This window comes from Manis javanica, chromosome 4 (genome assembly GCF_040802235.1).
Source record: "Manis javanica isolate MJ-LG chromosome 4, MJ_LKY, whole genome shotgun sequence".
Lineage (NCBI taxonomy): Eukaryota > Metazoa > Chordata > Mammalia > Pholidota > Manidae > Manis > Manis javanica.
Genome location: NC_133159.1, coordinates 163,763,059 through 163,770,223, shown reverse-complemented (window position 1 = coordinate 163,770,223; position 7,165 = coordinate 163,763,059). Strand labels below are relative to the sequence as shown.

Sequence of the window (7,165 nt, the reverse complement as noted above, 5' to 3'; positions counted from 1 at the left end):
AATTATGTATGTAGAGTGGATTAGAGACCTTGTAGGAAAAGAGCTTTTGCATTTACTGATCATGTGCTCAGATGAGACCTCTCCTGATCACCCCATATTAAATAATTTCAGACTCATTAAAGACCTTGAGAAGGTTTATCTGTATGCCTGCCTGTGACATTACCATTAACATCTCAGGTGGCTGCAAGTTAATTTTATTTTATAAATTCAGAAAGACTGAAATTCTCTTGTAAAAACTCATAATTTATTTTCTGTATCTATTCTGAACTATTCATGCTACAATCTTGAACTTGTTTCGTCTTGTTCTGGCCATTGTAGAGGGAGAGGATAGCTAGTCACCACGTATAATAGCTGTTGCTCTAGTCACCACGTATAATAGCTCTTGCTCTAGTCACCACGTATAATAGCTCTTACTCTTGAGCTCATTTCCTCATTTTATTAGAGGAAAGGCATTATTAAATTGCCTTTCTACCTTCTCTTTTCCCAACTGAGCTTTATTGGTTCTTTAGCCTTACAGGACTTATTTAAAATTTTAAATTACATATAAGACTTATCATTAAAGCCTCTCCGTATTTTTCACAACTTTCTTTGATGGTGGATTCAGCACTGGTTGATTACCATCAATATACACATTGTACCATAAATATAAATTTGAGTATTTTGGTTTCATGCTTAATTTTTATTTTCCATTTAGCTAATTAAAATGCCTAACAACTAGGCAAAAGAAGATTATGTAATTCTTTTCTCCATGACAAAGGATAATCAAAGCAGATAAACTGCACATAATCTTTTGACTTCACATGCATTGCTACTCAGATTCAGAGATCAGAAATATATCCTGCCGACTAGAACCAAAACCAAGAATTTTCTTTATCTACCTTGTAGTCTTAGCATTGCCTCTAATTAACTGGATTACTGTAGACAAGTCATTTAACTTCTTTGTATATCATTTTATTCATTTATGAAAATGAGGAGTGTGGAGCTCAAGATCACATGATCTCTAAGTTATCTTCCAGCTCAGAAATTGTGCTGTGTACTCTACTAATGATAACAACAGTAAGTCATGAGTTTTAGTGGTATGTATATTTGGAATCTAATAAGATTGATTCATTTGAAATATATTAAGTACTACTTCTAATGTGTCAGGTGCTGGCAACACTGATAAATCAGACACCTTTGAAAGACTTTAGAATTTATTTGAGGAAAGAGACATAGAATATAAAAATAAATCCAGTTAATATTACTGGTGCTATGGTAGGAGCGTGGCTGAGGCCTGCTGGGGCCTGAGGGAGAGGTTGGTGAATTTTTGATGGCAGGAGCACCAGGAAAAGGCCAGTGATTCAGTGGGCCGGTTATGAAGTCCTGCAGAAGAGCAGTTACAGTGTAGTAGTGAGGCCAGCAGCGTCACTAGTGGCAAAAGTTTGAGGATAAGCAAGTAGCAGTAGTGGATACAGATGGTTTTTTTTTCAAAGGAGCTGGACTGTAAGGAGAAAATAACTGAGGGGATTATAAGAGGCTGATTTTAAATATGGAAGTAAAGGGCAAAATTAAACATTTTAGGGGTAAGAGCCTCTAGAGAGGAAAAGAGTTCTGAAAATGAAGAAGATGAAATTAAGAATGAACTTGAAAACCTGGTTGAGGGTGGACAGCAAAACCGAAAGTTGGATAGATACGTGATAAAACAGCAAAACGTTATTGTGGCATCGAGGAGCTAGATGAATGGCAAAATACAGTTCTTTCAACTCTTCTACATGTTTCCTTTTATAATAAAATATTGACAGGAAGAAAAGGAATATGGGCTGAGAGTTTAATTTTGAATGTAATAGGGGGCACTTGTTCCTTCTTGTGGCAGCAGATGGTAAAGCTCAAGATTCAAGTCAACCTCTTGTGAAATAAGAACCACTCTCACCTGCCAGAGAAGAGGGGCATGTTGAGAGACAGATGGGGACAGAGACTGCTGGCTAAAGAGCAGAAGCCGCAGTGCTCAGGTTAGAGGACATGGAATTGTGCTGGTGTGAGATTGTTCCCCCGTAGTTGCCAGGAGACAGCAAATTAGGAGGGCCTTGAAGAGTGGCTTAAGAAATTGATGAGTAGATGGGGTGAATGATTCCCTCCACTCTTTCCCAACAGTTTGTTCTGCAACTAGTCCCGACCTCTCTGGTTCACTGTGGCGAGTTTGTGTTTTCTACCTCATAGTATTTTCATTTGAATGAATTGAGATAAAAGTAATGTTACAAAACTATGTTATCGTTAACACTTAGTTATTTTTATTATCTTCCTCAGGTACAAGAAGAACGTCCAGAAAAAATACCAGATCTAAAATTATTAGTGGAGAAGAAATTTTTGGCTTTACAGAATAAGAATTCAGATGCAGACTTCCAAAACAATGAAAAATTTGTACAATTTAAACAACAGCTGAAAGAACTGAAGAATCAGTGTAAGTCAGCATGCTTTGCTTTGGTTTGGCTCTTTGAAATTAGGGAACTGATCTGAAAAAAAATCTCAGCTGATTTAAAAATGTTTGCTTATCTGCTTGGCTTTGATCCTCTTTCTAAATTGCTTTTTATTGTTGTTACAATTCTGTATTTTGTCTAACTTTTGTTTCAAATCAGCCTGTGTGTTTCTGAAAGCCAACAGTTTCCACAAAGTGCTAAGAAAATACCCCAGTAGCTAGAGAAAATTACAATGCATTGCCCCACCACTGGGGAGGGGAGTTGGGAACTACCTAATTGAAATAGCAGCAGTGTTTTCCAGATGTTAAACTACTGTGCCATGCTTTCAAACAACCACATTTTGATTATAGTTTTGCTGCTTTGGAGTAGCATGTTTTCTCAGACTATATTTTCCTTCTCAAATATGGCCCTAAACCCTCTTGATCCCTTCTGTCTTTGTGATTCCATGTGATTTTTAAATTCCATGTGATTTTTAAATCTGTTGCCTTCCCAACAAACTTTATTATAACCAGGTTTTTTTTTTTTTTTTTTTTTGAGAGGGCATCTCTCATATTTATTGATCAAATGGTTGTTAACAACAATAAAATTCAGTATAGGGGGGTCAACGCTCAATGTACAATCATTAATCCATCTCAAGCCTAATTCTCGTCAGTCTCCAATCTTCTGAAGCATAACAAACAAGTTCTTACATGGTGAACGAATTCTTACATAGTGAATAAATTCTTACATGGTGAACAGTACAAGGGCAGTCATCACAGAAACTTTCGGTTTTGATCATGCATTATGACCTATAAACAATCAGGTCAAATATGAATATTCGTTTGATTTTTGTACTTGATTTATATGTTGATCCCACATTTCTCCTATTATTATTATTATTTTTATTTTTAATAAAATGCTGAAGTGGTAGGTAGATGCAAGATAAAGGTAGAAAACATAGTTTAGTGCTGTAAGAGGGCAAATGTAGATGATCAGATGATCAGGTGTGTGCCTATGGACTAAGTATTAATCCAGGCTAGACAAGGGCAGCAGGACATCCACGGATGCAGAAGATTTCTCTCAAAGCAGAGGGGGTGAGGTTCTGAACCTCACCTCTTATAACCAGGGTTTTAAATGCACATAATTTTTATTTAAAAATGAGAGTGGGAAAAATTATTTATTATGTAAAAACATTTTCATAGGCAGTATTTTACAGTACATACAGAAATGTATCTTTTCCACACAAGGAAATCCATCCATCCTTTTCTTTTTTCATATAATCCACATAACAATTTTATATAATTTGATTGTTCTTGCAATTAATATCAATTGTGGTTATTTCTTGTACTGTTTTATTCCTTAAAGAATTCAATAGTAAAGGAAATAACTTTTTTTAAACTTTAATTTCACATCTCCTTCATGTGCAAACACATGGAATAAGAATGTTGTATGATATGGTATATAAATTTACTTCATGTCCTTATTTGTAGTTATGTAAGGATTCATATTTTGTAATAGGCTTTCTTTTAAATATAAGCATTTTCTTTAAATTGATGCTGAGATCTCCAAAAATGACTGAGGAAGCAGCTTTACTTTTGTCTATTTTACAAGTAACTTAAGTTTCACAATTTGGAATGTTTTGCAATCATAGTGAGACTTTTGCTTTTACTGTAGATTTAAACAGTAAGCATTTTCCCCCACATCTTGTCTGTTTTCTGTTCTTCACTGAAAATCACAGCTACCAAAATCCTTCTATTATAATAGGCACTGTTCCCCCAAACAGGTAATCACCTCCCCAATAGGAAATAATGATTTGCTAGTGTCTTTCTGATCTAATGATGCTAGTGAATTTCAGTTTTGGTGTTGGTCAGAAGAGCCAGATGTACTTTGTTTTTCTACTTGGAGCCAGTAATCACAAATTATTATGTAGATTTAGCATCTGATCATAGTTCTTGGTTTTTTAGACATTTTATAAGACAGATTAAAGGATAAATGCCCCAAAATATAAATCTTTTCCTTCTTTGTTATTGTTTACAAAGTTAATATTCCAAAAAAGAAAACTATGAAGATTTTTACAATTGTATACTCATGAGAAACACTTTCTAAGTAAGAATATATTATTCAGTAAGGTGATAAAGGTTGGAATCGTGATTATTGTTGCCTTAATTCTCCCTAAAATGGAGCAGAGATCCCCCAGGCCAGCAGTATCATTTGGATAGACAGTTAAACCTTATGACAAAATCGATTTATATTGAAAGAAATGCTCCCTTATGTAAGGTTCCCTGTATGAGAAACACTGGAATCAAGATAACTTTCCCTTTTATTTCTCCTAAAATATTCTTTAGCAAAGGTTAAATCTCAAATGACAGAACAAGCAAAATATTAATACTTTTAAAATGCTAAGATATGTATAATTTACTTGCAAAATGTAATTTTTAGTGCATTATTATTAGCACTAAATTTGTACCATGTCTAGTGGATTTTAATCCTTTGGATACAGTGTTTACGTTAGGATGCCCGATTAGCTCCCACAATTTTCATGGAGCCATGTCAGAAGCACTTTAATTTATAAAGTGAATCTGTTTTGAGATATGTTCTGATGGCAAAGAATTATAATAATAATTTTTTTTTAAAGATTAGAAAATACAAGCCAGGGAGAGATACTTGCTTCAAGTTGCCTATTTTGGCAAAGTAGAGGCTGAAGCATTTTTATGGTCTCCATGTATCTGAAAGGTTCTTTGATGAAAATAATCATAATGTTCTCACCAAATTTATTATACAAGAACATAAATTGCATGGGATTAAGTTTTACCAAATCAGGATCTAATCAAAGAATGCCAGGAAGCTCTTAGGTGAGTTGAAGTCAAGGTAGAGATTGAAATCAGGTGGTCTGCCTGGTGGGTCAGGCTGAGGAAGTACCCTGCATATGGCCCGAGAACACTTTGTGCAGCAGGAGTAAGTCAGCCCAGCTTCATCTGCAGCGGGTTCTCAAACTGTCTGATCTCAAGATCCCTTTATATTCTCAAAATCTACTGGGGTCTCTTAGAGACCTTTTGTTTGCATGGGTTATAAGCTATTGACATTTATTATAATTAAAAATCAAAACTGAAGCATTTAAAAAATATTAATCCATTTAAAAAATCAATAAGAAACCCATAACAGGTTAACATAAAGAAATGTAATTGTATTTTCCAAACAAAGAAAGATTAGTGAGGAGAGTGACATTGTTTTACAGTTTTACAAATCTCTTCAATTTCTGGCTTCACAGAAGACAGCCAGATCCTCTTATTTGCTTCTCTACTCAGTCCGTGTGGTCCATTGTTTTGTTTGAGGCATACAAAGAAAATCTGGCCTACATATAGGTAGCTGGACTTGCTGACAGGATCTTGCAGGCCACCCAAAGTTCACACTTTGAGAGTGACAGATCTGGGTCTGTGGGCCAAGTCCACATCCTGCCTCATGCTTTTCTGTGGCTCACAGGCTATGAAGGGATTTTTACAATTTTAAATTGTTGAGGAAAAAGTCAAGAGAAGAAAAATATTTTGTGAGATGTGAAAATTATATAGAATTCAGATTTCAGTGTCCATAAATAAAGTTTTCTTGGAATATAGACTCAGCTCATTTGTTTATATTTTGTCTATGGTTGCTCTCACTATAATGTCAGAGTCGAGTTGGTGCATCAGAGACCAGCTGGCCTGAAAGCTTATAATAATTATTCTCTGGCTTTTTACAGGAAAAGTTTATTGACCTTTGGTCCAAGCCATAATCAGAAACAAGGGGAGTTGTTTTTTTTTTAACTTTAGATTTTTCCATAAATATCATATATTTATCTCAGATACATTCAGAACACTTTGAGTGCCTACTGTGTATTAATCACTGCAGTTGGTGCTCTGAGATGAATAAAAGGCAGAGTCCCTGTACTTGGGAGAAGATGATACATACAAACACGTAATAATATGAGAAACATTGATGACAAATATAGAATCAGAAGCAAAGAAAAAAAAATGCCAGAAGCAAATGTTACATAATGTGGACCTAAATGAAGAGAGTCAAAATAGGAATGCAGGACTTATATGTGTGGCTAATATTTCCAGTCAATTGGTTGAGACTGTGTGGAGCTGTATGTTCAAAAAGATTCTGAGACTGGGTTCAGGCCTAGCAGAAAAGAGTGTGCTTGGAGCATTATAGTAGGGAAGAGAAGGGGCAGTACAGATATCTGGTATCTACCATCCCCAAAATACAAGCATAACAGATACTCTACTACTCTTTTTAAAGATACGGTTACTCTAAAAGTAACATAATTTAGTTGTGCACATTAATTTCCGTTAGTAGTTTTATATGCCTTGTGGATATTACCAGGCACTCTATCCAATTTCTTTGGACCGTTTGCTAATATCTGGTCTAAATCATAATAAAAAACAAGAGCCATTTTTTGTTTTTGTTTTAACTTTAGGTTTTTCTATAAATACCATACCTGGGACCCAGTATCCTGTATATTAGAGATATATTGCGTGCCCCAACTTTCTAGGATTAACCAAAAGTAAGTGAGATAGTGGATCTTTGCAAACTCTAAAAGCTTACTTTAGATTTAATTATTATTGAGAAAGAACCTGTGCAGTATAGTGGACAGTATGTGAGCTTAACCACCAGATCTGAGTTTGAGTCACTTAATATGTAGTCTGGTCTCTATATGCATGCCACTGTTTTTCTTAGTTCTTATTTTTGGAGTTATA

At 35.0% G+C, this 7,165-nt stretch overlaps 1 protein-coding gene across 1 annotated transcript in view; it reads left to right on the top strand.

The window, feature by feature from the left end:
* Nucleotides 1-2,267: 2,267 nt before the first annotated feature.
* Nucleotides 2,268-7,165, top strand: part of LOC140849278 (serine/threonine-protein kinase TAO1-like) — a 135,688-nt gene continuing 130,790 nt past the window's right edge. The window contains exon 1 of the mRNA XM_073236279.1: nt 2,268-2,437. The gene's annotated coding sequence lies outside the window, so the exon portion shown is untranslated. The remainder of the gene's footprint in view (nt 2,438-7,165) is intronic.